The 27,136-nt window shown below is 47.7% G+C and overlaps 1 protein-coding gene across 16 annotated transcripts in view; it reads left to right on the top strand.

Moving 5' to 3' along the window:
• The window catches only part of TRERF1 (transcriptional regulating factor 1), a 280,637-nt gene that overhangs the window by 205,093 nt on the left and 48,408 nt on the right, over window positions 1-27,136 (top strand). For 15 of the 16 annotated variants that reach the window (XM_049716100.1, XM_049716101.1, XM_033424008.2 and 12 more), the window contains one exon: window positions 9,041-9,155. The gene's annotated coding sequence lies outside the window, so the exon portion shown is untranslated. Of the gene's footprint in view, window positions 1-3,917; window positions 8,620-9,040; window positions 9,156-27,136 lie in introns of those variants that run through there. The other variant, XM_049716102.1, reaches the window with a different exon arrangement.

Raw genomic sequence — 27,136 nt, 5'->3', positions numbered from 1 at the left:
AATTCTTTGTTGTGCTGTCCTGTGCACTGTAGGATGTAAGATGTTTAGCAGCATCCCTGGCCTCTACCCATATGATGCCAATAGAACCTCCCAGCTATGACAACCAAAAAATGTCTACAGACATTGCCATTCCCTCGAGGGACGAAATCATCCCAGGTTGCAAACTACTACTCTACCATGTGCTGGAAGTCTCGCCACACCCACCCCCCGCAACGAAGAATTATCTAGCCCCAAATGTCAGTGGTGCCAAGTTCAAGAGAGCCTGCTGTAGCACAGCACTGATGGAATGTTCTATTTTCTGCTGCCCAGTGGTAGCCACTTGTCACATGCGGCTGTGGAACACTTCAGATGTGGCTGGTACAACTGACGAACTGAGTTTTTAAGTTTATTTCATTTTAATTAATTTTATTTTTTTTTAAAGATTGTTTTTATGTGGACCATTTTTTTAGTCTCTATTGAATTTGTTACAATATTGCCTCTGTTTTATGTTTTGGTTTTTTGGCCCCGAGGCATGTGGGATCTTAGCTCCCCGACCAGGGGTCAAACCCACACCCCCTGCATTGGAAGGCGAAGTCTTAACCCCTGGACTGCCAGGGAAGTCCCCATTAGTTTTAATTTAAATAGCCACTTAAATAGGCTAGTGGCTACCATATTGGATAGCACAGCTCTAGAGGAACCTGTGCAGCTCACACTTTAGTGTCACACAAGTCATCTGGGGAGAGCAGAGTCTGATTCGGCAAACCGGGGGTGAGGACTGAGAGTCTGCATTTCTAGTGAATTCCCAGGAGATACCAAGGACCTCAATTTTAGTAAGATGACCTAAGTCTCTAACCTAAAGAGCATATAAACACAAAAATGACATTTCTGCTGCCTGGAAGGGCTTGTTAAAAGACACAGTGGTGTAGTATGGGGTGATGGGGAAACTGTGGTCTGTGGAGTCAGACAGATACTGGTATGAATCCACTGTTACTCAGCTGTGTGCCCTGGGCAACTTACTTAACCTCTCTGAGCCTCAGTCTCCTCAACTATAAAACAAAACAGTGATCATTCCCAGCTTGCAGTGTGATTCTGAGACACTGTATTTGAAAGCACCAAGGCCAGTGCCTGCCTGGCCCATACTGGGCACTCAGGAAATAGCAGCAGGTGTTACTGATTCATCTAAAGTAAAGGCATCATTTACACACATCAGCCCTTAACGTTTAGGCCATGCCTGAGACCCCCATGTCAGAATCACTCAGATGTTCTTTGGAAAAGCAGATCCCTGGGCCCAGCCCACACCTACTGAGTCAGAGCCTCTCACCGTGGGGCCCTGGAAGCTTTGTTTATTGTTGTTTTTAATTGAGGTAAAATTCGCACAGCATAAAGTTAACCACGGACCATTTTAAAGTATAGAGGTCAGCGGCATTTAGTGCGTTCTCAGTGTTGTGCAGCCATCACCTCTGTCTAGTTCCAAGGCATTTTCATCACCCCAAAAGGAAACCCCATACCCATTAAGCAGCCACCCCTCATTCTCCTACCAGCCCCAGCCCCTGGCAGCCACTGGTCTGCTTGATATCTCCATGGACTTACCTACCTTCTGGGTATTTCAGATAAAAGGAATCATTCAGGGCTTCCCTGGTGGCGCAGTGGTTGAGAGTCCGCCTGCCGATGCAGGGGACACGGGTTCGTGCCCCGGTCCGGGAAGATCCCACATGCCGCGGAGCGGCTGGACCTGTGAGCCATGGCCGCTGAGCCTGCGCGTCTGGAGCCTGTGCTCCATAACGGGAGAGGCCGCAACAGTGAGAGGCCCGTGTACCGAAAAAAAAAAAAGGAATCATTCAATATGTGACCTTTTGTGTCTGACTCTTTTCACTTAATGTTTTCGAGGGTCATCCATGTTGCCGCATGTATCAGAACTTCGTTCTTTTTTATGGCTGAATAATATTCCATTGTGTGTAGATACCAGATTTATCTGTTAGCCAGTTGATGGACGTTTGGGTCGTTTCCACTTTTGTGGCTATTGTTAATAGAGCTTCTTTGAACATGTGTGAACACGTTTTTGTTGGAGCGCCTGTTTTTAGTTCTTTGGGGTTTACACCTAGGAGTAGGGTTACTGGGTCACTGATAACTTTAAGGAACTGCCACACTATTTTCTAAAGCAGCTGCACCATTTCCCATTCCTGCCGGCAGTGCAGAAGGGTTCCAATTTCTCCACATCCTCACCAGCACTTGTTATTATTTTATTATTACCAACGTAGTGGGTGCAAGGTGAAGCTTCATTCTTAACTTCCCCAGGTGGTCCCTATGGGCGCTAGAGCTATATTCAGGAGAGCTTGCCGTGCACTGGGTTAAGTGATGGTCTACGTCTCACAGAGGTATGGGACTTGGGACTCAGTCAAACAGTGCTTTCGTTGGGCTGGTGAAACCCATCAGAGGATTGGAGTTGTTAATTTGAGTGTGTTTAAGAGGTTGGGTTTTTTTCCACACATCTTACTGTCTTAGCCCATAACGAAAAACCACAGAGGATGGCTTATAAACAACAGAAATTTATTTCACACCTTTCTGGAGGCTGGATGTCCAAGATCAACATGCCAGCATGGTCGCGTTCTGTGAGGGCCCTTTCTTCCTGGTGCATTGCTAATACTTTCTCACTGTGTCCTCACGTGGCAGAAGGGGTGAGGGCGCTATCGGGATCTCTTTGATAAGGGCACTAATCCCATTCATGAGACCTCCACCCTCATGGCCTAAGCACCTCCCAGAGCCCCCACCTACTAATAGCATCACCTTTGGGGGTTAGGATTTCAGCATATGAATTGGTGGGGGAGGGACAGAACATTTAGCACGTAGCACTTACTCCCTCCCCTTTAGTAAGGGGAACTGAGAGGATAGGGACAGCTTGTTCTCAGCTTGCCCTGGAAAGGCCAGATCAGTGCAGATGACCCGTGGGAGCTCCCCCACCCCAGTGCCCCCATGGGCAAGTTACTGCAAAGCGCCTCTACCTGCGGCTTGGGGCTGGCCTGGAGGGCCTGTCCCGTCACGAACTGGCTTTGAATTCTTCTGTTTTAATAAAATTTAATGTGAAGTTTTGCACTCCACCAGATAGTATAGCTGGGCCTGATTTAATTTTTAAAATTAGGGGTTATCCCCCCAAATATTAAAGTGTATTTCAGGAACACATCAGGTTAATCCTGTGGCTCTGAGGATAAAGGTGATAAACCAGGGTTAGCGGGCAGAGGAGTGTCGGGGAGGGGGTTATCGTGGGAGTGCTTCATGAAAGGAATAGTATTCCTCTCTAACAATGAGGATTTTGTTTCCCTCTTCCGGAATTTCCTCGAATATAATCTCTGGGGTGGAAAACAACATTTAAACGATGCATTGTATCCACAAGCAAAGGGAGCAAGGTCCTACTGTAACTCCCTGGGCCACTTCAAGATTGCTCTAGGACAGAAGCCCAGCACCCGTGGCCTCCTTAGGTTCTCAGCCTTGGCCACATGTCACAACACCTGACCAGCTTAAGCACTATTGTCTAATGGGTTTTGGTGAACCCCAAGCATCTGTGTTTTTTAAAGCTCCCCAGGTGATTTTGATGTGCAAACAAACTGCTGTGCTCACCCACGGGGCACGATGGTGCAAAACGCAGACACTTGCTCATGCCCTCAGAGAGCTTACAGTCTGACTGGGGAGGCCCCCTCGTTAATCACACAATTAATTAATTGCAACTTTGGTAAGTGCTGTTGCACACTTGCGTTTCTGGAGAGTCCAAGAAGTCTCACTGAAGCTGTATTTGAAGGCTAACTAGATGTTAATGAGGGGGGAGCTAGGAGAAGAGCATCCCAGTCAGAGGGACCAGCATGTGCAAAAGTCCTGGGGTAAGAAAGAGCTTGGAGTCTGTGAAGACCTGAAAGACAAGCAGACTGGAGCTGTGAGCTCTCAGTGTTTGAGCTGCTGTGATATTGGTCGAATACCCCAGCTTCTGTGTTCTGGAATAACCAGGTGCATGGAGACCTGATGAAGTGGCCACCTATCTCTCATAATGGTCTGAGCAGGAATGCCCTCTTCTAGTGCCTATAAATTATTCTTTTCTCAACCTCCATGGAGGTAAGAGTGGGGCATCTACAGAAGAGGAGAGATGGTTGGAGAGAGAATGGGAGTTTCCACCACATTGGAAAAGCTTCCAGGCCTCCCCATCTGTTGATAGAATGTGTCTCCCTTGAAAATTAGATCTTCTTCCGTGTCACCATCATCTCTGTACAGAACTTGTTTGACAGAATGAGTGGCCCCCACGTGACTGGAGTCTAAGATTCTCATTGCATTGATGACCCTCCACCCTGTTTCTTAGATGTTCTTAGATTAAATCTACAGATTTAATTCCTCTTCCTCCTCAATTTCTTCTCCTCCCCCTCCTGCTTTTCCTTTTAAAAATCTGTGCCAATTTCTAATTTATTGTGGGTGGCATGGAGGGAATTCTTCACACTTCATTGGGTCCTGCTTCCCATTTCAGAAGCTCCACAGTTTGTCTCCTGTGTCCCCTCCCCTCCCCTGGCTGCCACCCTGCTCCTGTCCAGTTTTTGTTTCAACTGCTCTGTGGCCAACAGGAACCCTTCCTCTTGGGTTTGAGCCTCTCAGTACCCTTTTAAAGTGTTCATGTCTCTATAGTAGTTTTTCCCTCCCAAGACTCTTACATCTTCATTCTCCCCTTAACTCTAACAGCAGTGTGGTCTGTAAGGCGTCGTTAGTCACCACTGTGTGCAGAAGGGAAACTGAGACCCAGACAGCCATGTGGGGCATGGGGCAGAGTCTGGCCTTGCCTGCTGGCTTGCTGCCTGTGAGTCCCTGGAAAATCACAGAGCCTCCCAGGGCTGTGTCCTCACTGGTCGTGTGGGAAAGACCTAAGTAAGATTTCCATGCCCTTAAGGCAGTGCCGTGGTAGAGAGGAAGGGCTTTCCGGCTTCCCGTTCTGGTTCCGTCACTTAGTTCTGTGGTCTGGGACAAACCAGCAGGCCTCAGTTTCCTCACTTGTAACATGGTGATACCAACAGTGACCCCACAGGACTGTTGTGACTATTCGGGTGCTTCTTGGGAAGGCCAGCACCAGGCCTGGCCTGTGTTCAGGCCTTCAGGGTGTGGTAGCTGTTCCGCCGCCTCTCCCTTCTGGAACTCGGCTGTTTGTCCAAGGGAACCCCAGCCGTTAGTGGTGGAACTAGAACCCAAGTCTGCTGGCTGCCGGCCCGGAGCCCCCGGGTGGAGCTCCCTGTAAGTCCTGGGGTGGCATCCAGAGAGGGTGGGCCTGGGGCCACCGAGGTGAGACTCGGTGCCCGTTAGCCCTGGTGCAGGGGGACTTCCCGCTGGGAACTCTCAGCACAGTGGCAGGGGACCCATGAGGTCACACACCAAGAAACTGTGAGTCATCGGGACCCCTGCACCCCTGCAAAGCTGCCCTGCAGCCCCAGTGCCAGCTGGGAAATTGTTTCCTGGATTCCTGTTGATTTTCACGTTGAGGAGGAGTATGGCTGTCCCCACACACTGCTGTGTGATAGTAATGCTGACACTTAACCCAGGGCCAGTTGGGAGCCAGGAAATGTGCTCAGTGTAGGACCTGTGCTCTTGCTAATCTCACAGCAAGGAAGGCACTGCTAACTCCATTTTATGAAAGAACCAGGCCAATTGACCAGTGAGGGGCGGAGCCAGATTTGAACCCAGGTCTGCTTGGCCCCAAAGCTCATGTTCTGTGCATGAAATTGTATGACCTTCCGTCGAGTAACATTCACCACGAGGCTTCTCCAGCAGTCATTTAATAATAGAACGCTGGGCTTCCCTGGTGGCGCAGTGGTTGGGAGTCCGCCTGCCAATGCAGGGGACGTGGGTTCGTGCCCCGGTCCGGGAAGATCCCACATGCCGTGGAGCGGCTGGGCCCGTGAGCCATGGCCCCTGGGCCTGCGCGTCCGGAGCCTGTGCTCCGCAACGGGAGAGGCCACAACAGTGAGAGGCCCGCGTACCGCAAAAAAAAAATTAAAAATAATAGAACGCTTGTTCACATCCCAAAACCCACATCCACTGTCAGACTACGTCAGCCCTGACCAACTAATTTTCACCATGGGTCAAATTGGATTTGGCCAAGTTACCGCTGTTGAAGAGAAAAATAGATGAGTCCCAAAACTTGCTATAAAATGGGAGGGAGGATAAGGTGGCCCCTGTGTTGGATGCCTCGTGCCAGCTTAGGAAGAGGGAGAATTAGCTGACATGCACGTTACTTTCCTGGTTTGCCTTAAGTAACTTCTTGGGCACTTTTGGAAAAACCTGCACATCTATAATGCATGGTCTGGATACCATCACAATGGAAGCATGCTGTGAGTCAAGAACCGATTCGGTCCTTATTGAGAGCCTCCTTTCATCGCTAGAATGTGCCGTGTTCCTTCCGTCACAGGAATTTTGCACAGCCTATTCACTGTGCTGGCAACACCTTTTCTTTCTGTCTTTTCCCTCCCGCCCCCACCCTATTTTGTTTCACTAATTTATTCTTAGGGCTCAGATTAAAGACTAATTCTTTAGGAAAGCACCACTGACCCTTTCCTGTGGCTAGATCTACCCCTGACATATGCTATTATAGCAGTAATCATACTTCTTCAGAGCACCGCTATTATAGTTATTTCTAATTTATTAATGTTGGTTTCCCCACTAGAGGATAAGCTCCATGAAGGCAGGGACCACATTGGTCTCAACTGTTGTATGCCTAGTGGTTTGCACTTGCCTGCTATATACTAGGCACTCAGTCAACAATGGATGGACCAATGGATGGTTGGATAGATGGATTGAGCTAGTTAACTTCATTTCCTTTACCTTAACTCCAGCCAATATACTCTTCTTGCAGGAAAGGGGGATTGTAATCGCCTGTTTATATGTCTCCCTTGGGTCTCTTTGAAGAAGAACCCATATTGAGGACACTAGAATCTAGCCCAGCACCTGATCTATAAAAGTTGGCTGTGTGGTCTAAGCTTAATCTTGCCCATGAGTGATTCCAAGAACTATTGCTCCTGTCGGGGAGCCTGGAGAATTATTTTCCCATGTTGAGAATAAGGATGAAACACTCATGGAAACTGAGGGAAGTCCATCCCTGCTTCCCACCTCGTGCCATGGTTTAGCTTCTTGGTAAGATCTGCTATTGAAGTTGCCAGTTACTCTGTTGACTTATTTATACATAAATAGTTATTCCTGTAACCTTCACTTAGCCAACATTCAGAGATGATAGACAATCTTGGTAACATCACAGACATCGCTTCCAAAGCATTCCCTTGCTATAGGAATGTTTATGATGTGCTTATCGCTAGAATTTCATGAGCAGCAAACTCCCAAATTGCAAATGACTTAGCATTTGAAGCAGCGAGTGAGAGTGTATGTGTGTACGCACTTAAAAAAAAAAAAAAGACTTTGAAAAGGGAATTTTTTCTTCTACAGAGATATCTTCTAGAGTTTAAAATAAGAACTACATAAAAGCTGAGAGTTTAGAGGAATGAACACTTTCTCTTAAGCGTTCAAATGGGGGAAAATGACTTGTAATCTCTCCCTCAAGTATTAAGGCAATAGGCATTTAAAGGCTTTTTTGGGAGCTGGCTGTCACAGACAAAAGATTTCTCAATTTAAAAAACATCATTTTTATAACATTAAATGGTAGGAATGAACGCCAGCAGCCCTCTTGACATTTTGGAAATGCTTTATTTTTTGAAACGTCCCAGTCCATTTTAATAGATGACACTTTTGTTCTTCCCATTCCGGGCAGTAGCTTCGGCTGGGGTTGCCATAGTTACAATTGGAAGTTCAAGGTAGAGCAGGACAGGGCTCCAGGCACAACTTCTGACGAGGTTCCCGTGAACCCAGTGTGTTGGTGCCACCACCTCAGACACCCCCCCCGCCACACTTTCCCAAAGTCCCTGCTGTAACTCTCCTTCTTGGAGAGAGACTCTCTGAACAGTCTGAACTATAGTCCAGAGGGTGAATTTGACATCATTTTTATTTCCAACCACCCTCTCTGAACCAAGAGCTCAGCCAGACATCTCAGGAAGGTTGAACTCTTTACAAACGTTTCCTATAGCAATGCTTCTCAGCTGTGGTTTGTGGAATGGTGCTGGTCTGCAAGCTGTTGACCGGTCCACGAGATCAGTACAGAAATTGAGAGGAAGCGCTTAGAAACTCTCATGCCGATTTGACAGAGTAAGCTGTTGAATCATTAAGAAGTAGGCTTGTACTCTATGAATATTTTTGTCATTTCATTTTTCTACCAGTTCCTTTTCTTATATTTTATAAATGTGTTCATCCGTGGGCTTCCCTGGTGGCGCAGTGGTTGAGAGTCCGCCTGCCGATGCAGGGGACACGGGTGCGTGCCCCGGTCCGGGAAGATCCCACATGCTGCGGAGCGGCTGGGCCCGTGAGCCATGGCCGCTGAGCCTGCGCGCCTGGAGCCTGTGCTCCGCAACGGGAGAGGCCACAACAGTGAGAGGCCCGTGTATCGCAAAAAAAAAAAAAAAAAAAAGTGTTCATCCGTGATGGATCAGAAATTAAGAACAAAGAACTGGTCCTTCATAACAAAGAGCTTGAGAAGCCCTGTGCTGTAGCGCTTGTAAGCTGCCTCTGCTCCCTGTGGGACAGGTAGGCTGTTGAATGAACTTGGGGAAATCACAGCACTTACCAAATTATCTTGTAGTGAAACATGTGTATGTCTCTCTCCCTCTTCTCTCTCTCTCCCTCTCTCTCTCTCTCTCTCTCTCTCTCTCTCTCTTCTCTCTCTCTCTCTCTCTCTCTCTCTCTCTCTCTCTCGCTAGGCTGTTGCTTGAAAGCAGGGACTGCATCTGATTCATCTTTGTAGCCTCGTTCCTTAGAGCCCTGCCTGGCACATTGGAGGGCGTGGGAAACATTCGTCCTGCGCCTGTCTGCTCCCCAATGACATGAGAGTGGCTGAGGCCAGCCTCGCGAGCTCCCGCGGCTTCTGGATAGTGTCCTTGGCAGGCTGGTGATGGAGAGCTGGGAGCAGACGATGAAGAAGTGACCTTTCTTTCTCTTTTTCCCACAGAACTAGGCCTCCTCTTCCCACCTGCCCAGCAGCATGAGAGCAGCACGACTGGCCGGCCGCAGGAGAAGCCCCCAGAGCCAGGCCCCCAACCCGACCATCTGCTGCGGAGGCCAAGGTGAGCTTGCCTCCCTTTTCCTGGAAAGTCTCGGCATTTTCATTTGAACTAATTCTGTATGCTTTTGTAATCCCTTGCCATATGCTGGGAAAATGGGGTTTACTGGGACATGGGTAGACTGAAAAAGTACATGTCAGCCTAATGGGGCAAAACGTGCTCATTTCGGCTAATGGAGAGGCCGATGGTGGAGCAGAAAGGACACTGGATTGAGTTTCTGGGGACTGAAGCTCTCATTATTCCTCCACCACCTCCTGAATCTGGGACCTTGGGCAGATCTTTTGGGGATCGGGTATCCAGGGAATTTTGGATGAAGGAATCTCTGGGATAGGATAGAATTGGAAGGATGGTCCACTCATGGTCTGGGACTCCCTGGACAGTCTCCTGTCCCACACAGGGTCATAAAGGGCCTTAGAGGATAAGCCAGGCCAATTCCCGGCCAATGTTGAGCAACGAATTGTTAGAAAATTCTTCCTAATATTGAGAAATTCTTCCTCTCTGAAATTTCTATCTTCTCTCCTCTGCTCTGCCACATGGACCCACAAAGACTGGGCTTTCAAAGACTCTTCCACATGACCCTCTCTTTGGATTTGGAGATGGCTGTCGTGACTCTGATTTTCTTTTTTGTATAAATTCTCCCTGGAGACTGGCACCACTCACCTTGTCCTCTTGTCCCGTCCGTGTTAGAAAGGGCTTCATCACCTCCAGTGTTGGTCCTCAGTGCTCACTCAGCCGGTACCATCCTCAACAGAGAATCCTTCGTTTGCCACTCATGCTTCAGGACATATTAAGAGACCCCTTTGTGACAGTCACTGTACTAGACTCTGGAGATACCTCAGTGAACAAGAAAGACAGGGTCTTTTTCTTTTTTAAGATAAAATAGGTATGGATCCTTGGAGAGAGTTTGAAATAAGCATTGAACCATTTCTGTGTGCTCCTTTTAAATATTTTATCTTTTCAACTTTTTTCTTAAATGTTTTATGAGTGCTGGAAAAAGCGCGTACTCTCTAATTATTAGATATATAGTAGTTTTTTATATATGATCATTAAAATAAGCTAGTTCATTGTGCTGTTCAAATCATCTGTAATATGTCCTTGTCTGTTTTTGTCTGACTAATCTTCTCAATAACACATTATTGAGAGACATGTTAAAAATCTCCCATTGGATTTGTCCATTTCTCCTTGTAGTGCCCAAAATTTTGCTCATGTATAAAATTTTGTATATTTTAAGGCAATGCTGTTTGGTTAGAACAGGTGTATCTTACTGATGAATTGGGATTCATTTCAACCATGTTTATATTTGTTTTTTTTCTGCTCCTTCTTTTTGGTTGAGATGTTTTTCCCTCCTCATTCCATCTTCTGTCTTCTTATTTGGAAGTTATGTGCTCTGTATCTGTTCTTTCAAATGTTTAGCCCATCTATTTTAACAGGCATACTTAACAAAGTCTAAAATTAATCAGTGTCTTTACCTGCCTCCCCCAAAACACAAGAACCATAAACTGGTTTAATTCTAACCACTACCTCTCCCAATTTATATACAATTGTTATCCTGTGTTTTCATCCTGTCCTGTTTTTTTCCCTACAATTTAGACATCATTGTTTTATATGATGTGTTTGTATCCACATTCTTATCCATATCTTTTCTCACCATTCTTTCATGAATTGGAGATCATTATCCTTCTGCCTAAAATAAACCCCTTTAGCATTATCCTTTAGTGAGAGTCTGTTGGTGGTAAACTTTCAAGTTGCTTTTGCTTTGGTTTGGTTTGGTTTTTGTTGGCTTGACACTATATTTTGCTCTCAATTTTGAAAGGTAGCTTTACTGGATATTTTCTCTTCGGTCACTGAAACCATTATTCCACTACCTCTGGCTCTGAATGTTGCTGTTGAGAAGTTGGCTGTTGGTCTTCCTTTATAAGTGACCTGGCATTTCACTCTAGTTACATTAAAGATGTTGCTGCTTTCTTTGGTGTTCTGCCACTTCTCTCTCATGTAGCTAGGTGTCAGTTTCTCTGTCTTTATTCTGTTCGGGTTTCATTGGGATTCCTAGAGCTAAAGATGAGTGTCTTTCAACAGTTCTGGAGGATTCTCACCCTTCATTCTTTGAATATTGACTCTTTCCCATTCTTTCTAATAGCTCCTTTTGGAACTCCAGTTAGACATATGGTGGACCTTCTCATTCTGTTCTCCGTATCTCGTAACCTCTATTCCATATTTCTCACCTCTTTGTCCCTCTGTGCTGAACTCTGAATAATTTCTTCCAACCTGTCTTCCATTTAATTTATTCTGTGTTTCAAATGCTGTTTAATCCATCCATTGAAATTTTTTCCTTTCAGCTTCTTTATCATTTCTAGAAGTTCTGGTCCATTATTTTTTAAATCTGCTTGGTGATTTTCTCATTTCTTGCTTATATTTGCAAACTTCTTGATTTCTTTAACATATTGAAATTGCTATTTAGAAATAGTAGAATTTCATGTCTGGTAATTGAGAATCTGAAATCTTTGCAGGTCTGATTCTGCCATCTGTTGCTTCTGCTGGCTAGTACTCATAATGCCTTGTTGTTGTTATTTTCTTTGAGCTGTTCATTTTCCTTAGAACTTTACCTTTGTGAACTATTTGAGGTATGGCTTGAAGTTAATTTTTCCAGAGACGTTTTGCATTAACTTCTGCTAGTTGTCTGGGAGCACTCCCAATCAAAAATCACTTTAAATTCATTTTCTACCCAAAGCTTTTCTGGCTACATAAGTAGCATGAATTCAAACTGCAAATCTGTGTGAGCTCCAGCTTATGGGTTCAGATTTCTACGCAGCCCAAGGTCAGGTTTCCTTGTGGTCTCCTTTTGTGTTGGGGGTCTATTTCTCATTCATTGAGGGTGGAGCCTTTTGAAGTCCCAATTTTATGAAGGAACTAAGCTTTTTCTCCTGTTTCCTGAACGCTATGCAGCTCTCATGGGAAACTTAGAATCTGTAGGGTTTGGCAGGAACCCTCAGGGCAAAAGCCAGGTTTGCTGCTAGCTTACATCCCAATGTTCCTGCTTTTGGTTTTGTTTTTGGTCTTCGAAGAATCCTTCCATTTATACCAGTTCAGCAGTGTGTATACAGTCATTTTATTTTAAATTTTAAACAGCATGTTAAGTTGTTTCAGTTGGGAAGGTCAAGTAGGGTATCTGATCTGCCATATTGCCAGAAGGTCTGTTTTCTTTCTTTTCTACCATAGCCCCATGGGGCAGGAATTACTATTCCTTGTTCACAGAAGAATGAACCAAGGCTCAGAAAGGACACGTAACTGACTGCAGTCACGGGGCTAGCCGGTGATGGACCGGCAAGGAGTATATCCCTCCCCTATCCCCTTTTCCCACCTTTGCTCTACTCAGAATAACTTAACCAATTTTGGGGGGATTAGCTTTATGCTCACAGAGGATATAAGTTCCTACCAGAATAAATAAATAGTTGGGCAGCTTTGTAAAATTTGTTTATGAATCTATTGTTTATCTTCCTCGAGAGAGGAAATGGCTTCTGCATATTTTGTGGTTTGTTTCTCCTGTGGTCCCCAGCAACCTTCCTGCTTCATTCCCACTTGGCAAAGACCTCCTGGACCTGCAGCCAGATCCCATGTGCACCTCAAGGTTGAGGACAAGACCCCAACTTCCTCTTGTCCTCGTGCTCTCTCTCCTTCTTCTCCCTTCCCTTGTGCCTCTTTTCTACGCCCCCCAACCCCATCCTTCCTGCTGTTAGTTTTCCTGTCTCCTGTCTGTGTGCCTTTCATCAGAGGGGAGGCCACAGAGCACAGTGGTTAGACGTTTTGGGCTTGGGGGCAGGAGAAAGAGCTGAGTTTGAACCTAGCTCTGCCTCTCACTAGCTTCGTCTCTCTGAGCTTCCATTTCTTCATCTGCAACATGGGGACCACAGGCAAAGCTGTTCAAGGTTGAAATGAGATGATGTATGTATGTAGAGCTTGTAACAGGAGCTTGGAGCATCACAGTCACCCAGTCCGTGGTACTCAACACCATCATGACTAAGAACAGACCCCTTCAAGACTCGCACCCTTGTTCAGTGATGCTCTCATGCTGGCAGAGCTGGTTTATGAAATGTGATGGAAATGGAGGCAGGAGTCTAGGGTCAATGTGGGATTCCCAGCCCCGCTGGGGTGTTTTTAAAAATAATCGGAGGGAAAGCAGAACACACTGGTCTGGCCAGTGTTTGCACAGGCTATAAACCATGGGTTCTAGAAATGTTCATCCCTAGAGATGGGGCATCTCAGCATCTCAGCCCTCCCTCCAGGCTGTTCCTTCTGTCTTAGAACCATGAGAGCTCTGGAACCTCATGACATCGCTCGCTGGGGAGTTGTCCCTGTGGTGCCCACAGCCCGGTCAGTGGATGGCACACCGACTCTGCTGGACACGTGTCCAGAAGGGGCAGGATGGGTGGTCTCCACTGTCCATTTGACTTCCATTCTTAAAGCTGACATGACTGCTTATAAACACACACTCCCTGCTCATAAGTAAGTGACTTTATATTACACTCAGATTTGTGTCACTTCCTGATTTGATATCTATCAGGCAACAACTTTTTTAGCACCTGCTATTTGTAGTGACTCTGGGCTTTGTACAGTGGGCAAGTGTTATGAAAAATGCATAGAGTTGCTATGACCCTAAAACTACTCTGAAAAATAGTCTATTCATTTAAAAAGACTTTATGACCAAAAAATGCATAAAGGATAAAACTCCTTCACAAGATTAAGTGCCAGGTATTCAGAATAAGTTTCCAGGGGGGACAGCACTGTGCCTTCGAGTGCTCAGGGAAGACTTCCTGGGGAAGGCTAGGAAGGGGAAGGCTAGGAAGAAGATTGGGGCTGGCCCCGTGGGGCAGGTAGGGTGAGGTGGCTGGAAAAGGAACCTTGTACATTGGGGGTGTCGAAGTGGTGTGAACTGAGGTTTAGAGATGGGCATTCTCTTGAGCTAGTGAGACCCAGTGCAGTGCTTCTAGCCCCACAGATGGCCTCTATGGCGTCTCTTCAAGAGCCACCTCCACTAGCATATCAAGCGCCCTGACAAGTCCTGCAATCATGTTTGACTGTGCTTCCCCAGGTTTCCCAACTGTGTCTGATCATGCATGGCCAATGAACATGGTGGTCTTGAATGGATTTGCATTTGCCTTTTTATCTCCCTGCAAATGCTACCAACTCACTTTTGTAAAACAGGGATTGACAACTTTCTTTAAAAATTCAGGCTGTGGGGATCAAAAAATTATTTCCAAATGATTTTCAAAGACAAGTCAACCACTTGTCTTCCTTTTCCAAGTGTGGCTCTAATACTTAGAAGGGTGGGGTTTTGCAGGAGCCTGAAGATTGATGCTGCTGCACTAGGGAGGGAGCTGACTCCCAAGACGATGTCCACCGACATTCTCGACCTAGCTGAGGGGCCAGGCCCAACCCCACCCCATCCCCACCCTGCGTGCAAACCTCAAAGTCTATTAACGGCCTCTCTCCAGATAATGATTCATGCTTCCTGTCCCTCCTCCTTTCTAGTTACTCAGAGCTGTGAGCCAAGATTGATTACTTACACCATCCAACTGGCCTCGCCCATGGGGAGCTCAACTGGTAGATTAAATATTCTTCATGGGCGACACCCCAGGTTGAGTTCTCCTTGTCAGCTGAGTCCTGTGCAGTGAAACAAGGGGTTGTCCCAGATGCAGATGTGGAGATGGTTTGCAGAACTAGGGAGTCAGGACACATCATGTTCGGGAGTATGTGAGGAGTTTGGGGAGCCGGGGTTACTGTGAATAGAGAAGCAAGGAGGTGCCCCAGGCACGGGACTCATATACTGCCATGGCCTCATAAAATCCAACAGAAATAGGTTCTAAGCTGAGTCTTTAGATGCTTCTCTGGAGACTGACTATCTGTTCCTTCTTGCTGTTAGGTGGTCCTGTTTCTAAAAACATTTTCATAATCTTTATTACACTCGTCATATAGATTATTCTATTTTTAAAAAATTAAAACACTCTAACTGAGCTTAAGTCTGCCCTGATAACCTCCCCCACTCACTCAGTTCCTTTTCCAAAATACCGCAGAACCAAGATGGACATCCAGGTGTCCTGATTCCCAGTGTTCTTTCCCCCCAGGGGGCCAGGGTCCTTAGGGATCGGCTGTCAGTGGTGGAAAACCATACTGCCTCAGTATCCTGCCTCAAGGTTGCTGGGTGTCCCAGAGACAGGCAGGGTCTGGGAGGTTCACCCAGCTAAGCCCTCGCTGGTCAGAGCCAGAGGGACCTCCTTGCAGTCCGTCAGGTCCAGCCTCCTCATTCTGCAGATGCTGAGTCTGAGATGCAGAGAGAGGAAGTCGTTTGCCCAACAAGGTCGCAGGGCCAGTCTCCTTTTCTGTTTGGCCCGGGTTATCTTTATATTGGGTTTGCATTTCCTGAATACGCAGCAACTGGGTAGGGGGTGGAGGGCAGGGGAAGTGGGCTTAGAAGAGCCCCGTCTGAGAATGTTTAAATTTCCTGTGAGTGTCCCATGAAGAGGGAGATAATCTATGTGCACATGATCCAGAGGAGAGGGGGAGGCTTGGTTTAGGTCCAGAAGATGGAGAGTGGAGGGGAGAAGCAGGAGGGCAAATGGGAGCAATTCAGAGACGTTTTTGTGACGTTTTTATAGGTGAGATAGAAATAAATAGAGGCTTGTTTCTTTGCATTTCCTTGTTGCCTTCTTGTTTGCGCTTTTGGAGAACACTCAAGTCACGTGGAAGCTCTTGTTTTAGTGGTGGTTCTTTGTGGTTCTGGGGGGTACCTTTGGCCGAGGACCGGCGACCTCTGCTCTTGTCTCCCTCAGGTTGGCTTCTTCCTGGCACGTGTGGTCCTTTGGAAATCTCTTCCCCGCTCAGAGCGTCCATAGCTTAGCTCAAAATGGGAGTACAGCCTCCTGCTGGGCTGCCTCACAGAAAGACAGTGGGTATGAGGGTGCCCCCCACATGTTAAGGGTTGGCTTCATCTTCTCCCTAACTTCTGGGAGGCTGGCACGGACACTGAGTGATTCGGAGCTTCCACCAGGAAGGGTCTCGTTTGCCCGTCAGATCAGGTGGCAGATGTGGGCACCAAGGCCGCCCCAGGCTTGCCTTGGTACAGCCTTGCCAGACAGTGTGCCCCACGTTCCTTAAAGGGGGCCGTTGTTTAAGCAGGCCGGGAGGCTGTAACTGAAAGTAAGGAAACGGCAGATATAGACAGAGTTACTGCCAATTTCCTGGAGTCTGGGAGCTGGGGGCCCCCTTGCAACAGGAAGGGAAGTAGATTATTTCCTTATCTGGTATCATGGAGGGAATGAAATGTCTCTTTCCGGGTAACTGGGGCAGCACCTTTCAACTTCTCGCTTTAATCATAACCACAAATATTCCTAACCTTTAGGTGGCCACTCAAGAATTACATCTCTTTCCCTCTCCTGGGGTCTTGAGCAGCTTGAGAGCCAGACCCCAGAGAGCAGAACACCCCCTTCATTACCAGTAACCACACTAGAGAGCTTGGCCTGACTCATGGCCACACTGAGTCCCTCTTAGGCACCTCCAAGTCTCACTGACCCATGGAGATCCACAGGCCTCTCTCGCAGGGACCCACCTGCCCCAGAAAGCAAGTCTGCCCCATGAGCATGTCACATGGGCATCTGTATCCTCCTGCTTCTTCCTCTGCCTGATGAACAGTATGCTAAACGCACATCAGCCTTTCCACGGTGACGCTGGATCTTTAGGGATAAAGGAGAATGTCCTCTGATGCAGTGGTGCTTTCAGGAGGGTGTCAAGGAGGGCCCACACGACTGTGGGTTTTCTCTCTTCCTTCCTGTGTCCACTTCTAGCCATTTCTGCCCCTGAGCACCGTGCTGCTCACTGAAACAAAGGGAGGGCTGAAGGTTGCCCAGGAAACAAATAACCAAATGTATTCAATCATGACTGAGTCATTGAGCCTTGATGTCAACTGTACTCAAGTCAAAACAAACCAACAGAAACCCCACCCAGGCGGTGAGACTTTGTGAGTTCTCCCTGGACACCACGCATGTCCTGAACATTCTCCTGTTTAATCTTCACCAAAAACCTGGAATAATTAGGTGGTGTTATTCCTCTTTGACAGATGTCAATACTTAGGCTCCAAAAAACCCAAAAAAGATGAGATCAGCCTGCCCGGTTCTCACTTTGCCTGTGGAACATTATGATTTGAACTCTGGTCTTCTGACTCCAGAGCCCAGTACTTTGGGTGTTTCTGTGAGGAAAACGCTTGCCACATAATCCATGTGTTTCTCTCCAGTGAGAAAAGTTCCTGATGAGTTCAAGAAAAAAAAATTTCCAGAGAGCTGAAGCTAGCCCTTTAAACCTGGAAAGAGAAAGGGGTTTTGGTATAAAGTGCATCAGATTCTTTCTCAGACTTCCAAGTTCACGGCTATATGCTAGAGGGTTGGAGGCTGCCTGCAGCTGACGGCCAGGACGTGTCTATACCAGGGTATAAGCCAGCTCTCCTTGACCCTTCAGAACGTGGAGAGCGCTGCAGGGGTCCAACTAGGGGGAAGTAGCTTCATGCTACTCAGATCTGCGATGGGTGAATGAAGGACACCGCACGGTATCAGAGAAGCCTCATCCTGGCATCAGAGGGCTGGAGGTTTAACCCTTCGTCACAATTGTGTGGCCTTGAGTGCATCGTCCCCTGCATGTGAATTTCCTCATCTTTCAAATGGAGAAAACAATTCTGACCTCACCGGCTTGTTGTGGGGACAGAGTAAGATAGTGGGTGTCGGTGCTTTGTCCAGTGCTTTCCAGAATGTTACTGTTGGCCATGAGAACAAGCACCCCCTCCCATGAACTCCTCAATGTCCCTACCAGAGACTCCACGTGGGCCAGAGGATTCGTGGCTGTGGCCCCGGGGGACGGGTCTGCTGTGAGCTCCACTGACGTCAGGCAGACACACCCACGGCCGCCAGGGCGGGTCACTCTCCATGTCAGCACTGACCTCCTCGTGCCAGGGCTGTTGGAGAGGAGGAGCCATGAGCTTCTCCCTCTTCTGCTCAGGAAAAGGAAAGAGAACAAAAAGAAAGGGGGAAAAAAAGAAAAATTGATTTTCTTTAACCTGTGGCTTTTTCTCCCTTTCTCCCCTCCTTGTTATGAGTGGGATTGCCACTTAACTTTTTTATAATTAAAAAAAAAAAAGATGTTCTGGGTGAGGGAACGTAATATTCAGACATGTTGAGCTGACAGCTGATGGGCGTGTTGTCAATACATCATCACCACAAATCATGTGGCAAGGGTTGGTGGGGAGGAGATTTGTGTGTACGTGTGTGCGCGCGCACACGCTTGAATGATTTTAAGTGTTTGGGGAAGGTCCCATGACCCCTATGGAAAGCAGCTCCTGTGGAAGGTTAGCCAGGGAGATGGTCAGCCCTTAGGGTAGGAATGGGAAGTGGGCTTCCATTGTGAATTGAGTGGGGGGGGTCTTCTCCATGTGAGCCTGTGGAAGCAAAAGGTCTCCCCTTCCTCTCTCTTTCTCTCCCTCTTTTGTGTCCTTAGCACCCAGTGGGTGCCCTGTATTATGCTGACCGCAGTAGACAGAGTTGATGAGGCACTCCTTGGAAGAGGTCTCAGTTTGATGGTGGATGCGGATAAAGCAGCTGGGACCAGTGCTCTAAGGGGTGTAATAAAGACACGCAACCTGAGTCCTGCCAGTCTCACTTGCCCTCCAGGCATTCTTCCTCCCATCCCTGCCTTCACTTACTGCCCGTGTCAGGGGACTCACCAACCTCTCTTGAGCCTTGGAGCCCTCAGTCCAGCTGCCTCTGTGACAGCTCCAGTGAAACAGCTTTCGTGGTGCTCCGTCTTCACAGATGCGAATCTAGGCATCATCTTGACACTCCTCCCTCCCACACCCCCCTGGCCATCTCATCACTAAGTCCTATCAGCTTCACCCCCACATGCCCCTCCATCACCACCCACATCCAAGCTGCCTGGCCTGGACCATCGCTAAGTCGAGTCCCGCTCCCCATATCCTCACTCACCGTCCTCCAGTCTGTTCTGACCAGGGGTCCACAAACTATGGTCCATGGGCCAAACCCAGCCACTGCCTGATTTTGTAGAGCCCGTGAGCTAAACATGGCTTGTGCATGTAAACATTTGATGATACGCGGCACTGACTTTGAACCCAATTAAGCAAAATGTTATCCCTCTAAAAAATAAGTCCATTCTTCTCATTAGTAGATCTATTTACATTAAATTGTACTCGATTACTATTATATTTTGAGTTGCCTCAAAAAGTTTGCAGAAATTTGTTTTTTCTCTTACTCTGTAAGCGTCTACATCATAGCCTCGATTTTGCTTCCTGGCTGTGAACCCTGCAATATGTACTTTCTGGCCCTTTACAGAAAACGTTTGCTGACCTCTGGTCTATCCTGTGGCCTTTTCAACATGGAAATCTGATCAGTCACACATGTTTGTACATGCACACACACATACATACATCATACATCACAAACACACATCCAAACACTTGAATCGTTCCCCATTGCTCTTGGTATAAAGATAAAACTCCTTACCTTCAAGAACCTGGGGTGGTCTGGCCCCTGCCCCCTCTCCATTTTCATTGCCATGCTCCTATCCTGGCCACTCTGGCCTTCTCTTAGTTCCTGTGTCCACCACGTTCCCACCTGCCACAGGGCCTTTGCCTGTGCTATCCTTGACTTTATCTGGGAGGCAGCTTTCCACACTCTATTTTCCTTATTTAAGTGCTTCTCATCCTGCAGATTGCAGTATCACTGTGACTTCCACAGAGGATCCTTCCCTGACCTTTCTGCTGAACCCTCTATTATAACCACTCATCGCAGTCATAGATTTGTCATTGTCTGACACTCCCCCCACCCCAGACGGCAAGCCCCTGACACCACAAGAGCTGACACCATGTCATACAACCCCCTCGTGGTGTCCCCTGGTACATAGTGGGCACTCAGTAAATACCTCGTTACATTGAATGGCTGAGAATCAAGGAAGCCTTCATAAAAGATAAGTTTGAACAGGAACTAGTAGGTTGAGAAGCTGGAGAATGGGAAAAAGGGGGTTTTAGGCAGAGGGACCAGTATTCTGGAGATTCTGTGTGGCTCCATGGTGGGGGGGGCGCTCGGAGTGTATGTGGGTGAATGGTTGGGTAAATCATTGGAAAGGGAGGTGAGGCCAAATCATGAGGGGCTCCCTGTGCCAGCCTGAGCTCTTTGGATGCTTCTCTTGTGGGCAGAGGACACGGGGGTGGTTTTAAGCAGAAGGGTGGCGTGGACAGAGCTGCTGAGTGGACGGTAGACTGGAGGGGGCAGGACCAGCTATAAAGGGCTCTTCCATGGATCAGGCAGTGGGGATGAGAGGAGATGGTCAGGGAATGCTATAGAGGAGGGGGCAACAGGAATTGATAGCCTACTGGAAGTGGGGGAGGTGAGCTCTTGGGGGTCCCATGTTTCTCCAGTATTTAAGATGAGTGAAGAGAGAGGAGTTAGAGCACAGGTGGAGGGATGGACATTTGTTTGAGGGTCAGGAAGTGGAGGTGGTAAATACCTGTAGTCCCCCGGTGTTCTCTATGAAGGAGATTAGAGTTATCTGCTGAGACAGACACTTTTTGGGTTCAAGTCATAGGCTTTGGCCTCTTCCCCCGTTGGCACGCAGTGGGTTCTACATGCCCCCTAAGCTGTTGGGGGATTCAGCTCGGCCAGGAGCAGCTGGGGGCTCGGGCTGGCGGTTTCTATCCCAAACAGCTCCTCTGGGGGTTAAACAGGCACTTAAAGGAGATCTTAGAGACCTGCCTTTCCTCATTCTTTTCCTAAAATGTGATGTCTAGATGTCAGCTTTGTCAGAAATCCTACCTTGAAGGCCTTTGGAAAAAAGAGTTCCACTCATGTCCGAAAATGTTCACCGAGGCCCTACACCACCCAGCTCTGCTCTGAGCACCATGGGGAATCCAGCTCTTGGCCCCCAGAGGGTCTGTGCCTGACCTGAAGACACATAACTAACACATGAAATGCACAGAGACGGAATTCCCTGGCGGTCCAGTGGTTAGGACTCAGTGCTTTCACTTCTTTGGGCCCGGGTTCTATCCCTGTTCGGGGAAGTAAGATCTCGCAAGTGACGCAACGCAACAACAACAAAAAAGCAGAAATGCACAGAGAACAGTGCAGGAAGGTGTCATTCAGCGACATCATGACTTTTGTTTTCTTTTTTTTTTTAACATCTTTATTGGAGTATAATTGCTTTACGATGATGTGTTAGTTTCTGCTGTATAACAAAGTGAATCAGCTATACATATACATATATCCCTATATCTCTTCCCTCTTGCATCTCCCTCCCTCCCACCCTCCCTATCCCACCTCTCTAGGTTGTCACAAAGCACCGAGCTGATCTCCCTGTGCTATGCGGCTGCTTCCCACTAGCTATCGATTTTACATTTGGTAGTGTATATATGTCCATGCCACTCTCTCACTTTGTGTCCCACCTTACCCTTCCCTGTCCCCATGTCCTCAAGTCCATTCTCTAGTAGGTCTGTGTCTTTATTCCCATCCTGCCCCTAGGTTCTTCATAACAATTTTTTTTTTAGATTCCATATATATGTGTTAGCATACAATATTTGTTTTTCTCTTTCTGACTTACTTCACTCTGTATGACAGATTCTAGGTCCATCCACCTCACTACAAATAACTCAATTTCATTTCTTTTTATGGCTGAGTAATATTCCATTGTATATATGTGCCACATCTTTTTTTTCACACACACACACACACACACACACACACACACACACTGTATTTTATTTTTACAAAGGATAAATAGACTGACACCAAGCATTGTAAATGGATGACCACAACAAAAGCAACAATGATTGCAGTTACCAAACACGAAACACACGCATACTATGTCATAATATTGACATTCAGTCCAGTAATCCTCCACTGTAACAGCTCCTTTACTTTGCAGTGAAAATTGATTTGTATACTTTTTGCCTCTGAGTCCTTGTGGGATTTTTTCTTTTTTTTACTTCAAACAGAAAGTCACAAAAATTATAATCATTCTCATCAGTTCACTCAGTCCCATGTAATTAATTTTTTTTTCATCTTGATCTTTTGTTAGCACTTTTATGAATCCATCAGTTTTCCATTAGAGTTCTGAAAATGCTTATTCATTCAGTTCAGGAGTATAGTCAGTTACCAGAAACCTGTACTTGTCAGAGTCTTTTCCATGAATTCCTTGAAGATGAAACCCTTCTATAGGAACATTTTTGCAAAAGCATCAGAGTACACCCAGAACTGTCTGTAAATGACAAAAGACTTAAAAATGACCACAGTTAAAGATTTGAGGAAAGTTCATAATAATGCAATTGACAAGGAAATTTACTTATTTCTGAGATACACATTTTAAAGTAATAACTAGAATTATGACTTATAACATTATACCAGAACATATAAGATTTTTAGAAATTTCATGTAATGTCTGAAACATTTATGTTAACATATTTCCATACAGATAACCCAAAGAAAGTTCAGTATTAGTTGTTTTTTTAGTTTGTTCGTTTTTTTATACTACAGTTTCTTATCAGTCATCAATTTTATACACATCAGTGTATACATGTCAATCCCAATCGCCCAATTCAGCACACCACCATCCCCACCCCACCACGGTTTCCCCCCCTTGGTGTCCATACGTTTGTTCTCTACATCTGTGTCTCAACTTCTGCCCTGCAAACCGGTTCGTCTATACCATTATTCTAGGTTCCACATACATGCGTTAATATACGATATTTGTTTTTCTCTTTCTGACTTGCTTCACTCTGTATGACAGTCTCTAGATCCATCCACATCTCATCAAATGACTCAATTTCATTCCTTTTTAGGGCTGAGTAATATTCCACTGTATGTATGTCCCACATCTTCTTTATCCATTCATCTGTCAAGGGACACTTAGGTTGCTTCCATGTCCTGGCTGTTGTAAACAGTGCTGCAATGAACATTGTGGTACATGACTCTTTTTGAATTATGGTTTTCTCTGGGTATATGCCCAGTAGTGGGATTGCTGGATCATATGGTAATTCTATTTTTAGTTTTTTAAGGAACCTCCATACTGTTCTCCATAGTGGCTGTATCAATTTACATTCCCACCAACAGTGCAAGAGGGTTCCCTTTTCTCCACACCCTCTCCAGCATTTATTGTTTGTAGATTTTTTGACATCATGCTTTTTTGTAGTGTATTGAAGCTCCCAAGGCACATTCACATGCAGACACAGGAGTCTTTAACCAACTCCTACCTCGCCACCTTCTCCCAGACACCCACACACATAGCACCCCCTGCCCCAAATGAGGTTGGGGGCTGAGTGAGCATCAGCTACATTCCCAAACCTGCTTGTGCCCGTTGTCCTTGTTACTGTTAGATACATCAGTTCATTAGATGTGACCTGTGAATGCAAAAGAGAAAGAGAAGTTTTTCAAACTTGTTGGCTGCATTCCATAAACACCGAGTGGGTCTGCTTTGAGTGACACACTGCTCGTGGCACAGTGGAGAAGGGAGAGAGAGATGTAAAGGCAGAGGTATGAAGACAGTCCTGCTCCTAAAGAACTTAAAATCTAGCATTGGTTGAAAAACAGAACACCCAAGCTTCTGGTCTGGTTCTGGTCTGAGGACTGGCCTGGAGGAGTGACGTTTCACACAAACAGAAGGATGCGTGTCTGGGCCTGCAGATCCTTCATCCAGGGCTTGGTCCTCACTTTCCCCGAGGCCCCCAGGCTCCAGGGGCCCCATGTCTGCCTGCTCACTTCAGCTGCCGGGGCCCCTGGTGGATGCATCACTTCGGCCCTCTGGTCTTATAGCAGCCGAGGGAGGCTTATTTGGCAAGAAATTGAGGCAGTGAGATGATGAGGGCCAATGACAAATGGGATATCTGTCTTGAGTGAGTCCAGACAGGCCTGGGGGCTTCCCAGGAGGGATATAAAGGATCACCAGAGGAGGGAGCAAACCCAGAAAAGGGCAAGACACCCTCTTGATTCCCTGAGGCTTCTCAGTAGCTGTTGGGTAGATGGAAGCCAAGCTCTGTGGCCCTCCCACCATCGCACACAGAACTTCAACGGCGGGAATCTCAGGTGCATGTTCACTTCCAACTTTCTTCTGTAATAATACTTGAATTCCCAGAAGCATCTGTAAATTAAAGCAGGCATTTCTTCCTCGATCTTGGCGCTTGCTATCGTTTGGAACAAGACCTTCCTGACAAAACTGGTCTCGGCAGCTCCCATTGGCTTGTCTCCTGCAGGATGTCTTCCCAATTCAATCCCTGGGTCTGTTCACCCTTTGCTTCTCCTCCCTCAGCAACTTCCCACGGGCCCTGGGAGCTCGCTCAGGGTGCCCCTCTCATCTGATTGAGAAGGCCGGCCTCCCTCACTTGGCACTAGGACAAAGGAGACATCGCCAGGGGCAGCCAAGTAACTGAGTCAAACCTCAGTCCAGGGGCTCCAGGGCGACGGGGGATGTGAGGGGAGCTGTGAGGTCCTCTGTCTGGCTCCCTCAAGCAAACACTTGCTTAGCGTAGTGCCAGATGTGAGGCACGGGCTGGGTCCCAGAGATGAGCAGGAGGCACCTCCAGCTGCCCTTGGAGAGTTCACCCCCGCTGGGAAGGTGGGGGCAGGGTGAGGATGATCCGCCAGAACCTGGTCCACAGGGGCCTGGAGGAGGGAGTGACTCAAGACGTGCCGGTGGGAAGGCCTCCAGCCCCAGGCATCAGAGGTCCTCCTTTCTGGCTTGTTTCTTGACTCCCAGAATTCCCCCCAAAGTCTTAGAACCCTGAGCCAGAAGGGCCTTGGCATCGCCCCAGAATGGGGCCCTGTGTTGACAGGATGCCCAAGTGTGGCTCTGACGTCATAACCCGGGGTACCTCCCATCTGAACCGCAGACAGAAGGGCCGAGAGAGACTAACAGACAGCCGAGCACGAGAACCTTCATGCAGTTATTTCACACACAAGGGAGCATCACAGACTTTGTTACCCAGTGAACTGTGAGCCGCTTTCCAGAAAGAAGGGGCATTTGTTTTTTGTACAGTCTAATGTCTTCAAGGTCACAGACCAAAGCCGAGCCAGCTGCTGCATTTGGGAATTGATCCTCTAACCGCACAGCCTAGCTGGAATCCTGGGCAGCACTGGGGATGCGGTCCCAGGGCACAGTGCTGGCCAGCCCGCTCCCGTCCCCTGCAGAGGAAGCCAGTCTGTGCTGCTGACCTGCTGGAGGCCCTCCCGGCAGCTCAGCTCAGCCCAGGGCGCTGGGTGTGAGGCTTGAGTGATAGGAGCAGAGCCCTCGGGTGCTTGACTTGTGTTTTCTTAGGTTTATAATTTGCCCTGATGCTGGGGCTGGAGCCTCACGCCAGATCTACCCGCCAACCACCCCCTTCCCCTCCGTCTTCACCCCACACTCCCTGGGGCTGTGTCAGAGGGAAGCCTCCCAACCTCCCAGCCCTGCCCTGCCCTACCCTGCCCAGGAGAGCTGTAGGGAGGGCGATCCTTTCCTCGGTTGTAGTTCCAAGTGCTGATTCACAAGGCCTGAGCCTCAAGTCCTTGGGGGCAGGACTGGAGGATCCTCCCTGCAACCCTGGCCCAAACCACTCCAGCTGGCCACCCCGCTGAGACCCTCCCTGAGGCCCCAGCGGCAAGGATTTGCCCACGGTGCCTCCGGAGTCCTGGCTGGTGTGACCTCGCCCCCCTGCCAGGCCTTCTTCCGCCTCCTCCTTGTGAAATGTCATGGATCTTTAGGAAGCCTGGCACCTGCCCCCCAAGACTATAGGCCTCGAGACACAGGTTTGCGGGTCTTCATCTCCCCTAGCAGAGTCCTGGCACAGTAGGTCCTCCTTGTGAGTTTGCAGGAAAGCATATAGAGGATAAGGTCGGGTACAGATGCTAGTCTCTGGGCTTTGAGGCCAGGCGTCATGACCTAGTCAGATCTCCTGGCACAAAGTAGGTCTTCAGAATACGGTCACATTGCTCCTGAAATTCTCCTGGCAGCAACTCCGTAGGAGAAACTTGTGATTATGAAGTAGTCAGCGTTCGGGTCACCCAGGGACTCACGTGTGACTTCTTCAGGTGTCTCCGTTGTCCTCCCTTCTTTCTGCAGACCTCTTGCCAACCTCTGGCTACTCCCATATTCTTAATCTCCCCACCCAGGCCTAGCCATTTGTCAAGGCGGGTGGTTTGAAAAACTGTATCCAGGAATATATCAATAGGGCCCACTCAGACCGTTCCTCCAGGAAGCCACCCTAGACTCCTGAGTCCCCTACTTTTCTTCCTGTGTCCTCGGCATCATTCACACTGCTCCATGCCAGCTAGGGCGGGAGGGAAGCGGGGTGTGGCAGTCACGGGGGGAAGACGATGTTATTATTTCCCTGGTAGAGAACTGCTGGCCCAGAGGAGAGAGCACTGACAGTGAGGGTCCGCACACCAGAAAGTGAAATAACTCCCATCTCCATGTCCTGGTTCCTGGGGCTCGGAGGAAGCAATTGATGCTACAGGGTGCTACTGAAAGATGGAGAAATAAATGTCTCTTGGTGTCCAAAGGAAGCCTTGGGAATCCGCCCGGGGCTGAGAGTCAGCGTGAGACCCGGGGCAGGGAGCAGTGGGGCAGGAAGGAACAAGGATGCGCCAGTCACTCTACATGGAGGAAGATTTCGGCACTAATCGCTGGCATTGGCAGAACTGATCCACGGTAATTGGGTTACTGGATTATAAAACACCCACTGGCTTTATTTAGAAGACTAATCAGAAACATTTAGAACAACAACGTTGCTATAAAGGAGACCATGAACCATGAACCCATGTCTTGGAGAACTGCCCTTGGCTTCTGCCTCTTTTGGGGAGCAGAATCCCAGGAGAATCCAAGTTAAGCTCCTTTGACAGACCTGAGAGGAAGTCTTGACGAAAACCGAAGCCAAGTCACTTGGGGAATTGTGTATATAGTCTCTGAAGGACGGCCCA

Source organism: Orcinus orca, chromosome 10, assembly GCF_937001465.1.
Source record: "Orcinus orca chromosome 10, mOrcOrc1.1, whole genome shotgun sequence".
NCBI lineage: Eukaryota > Metazoa > Chordata > Mammalia > Artiodactyla > Delphinidae > Orcinus > Orcinus orca.
Note: the sequence above shows the minus strand (reverse complement) of the source record. Positions and strands in the feature narration are given on the sequence as shown.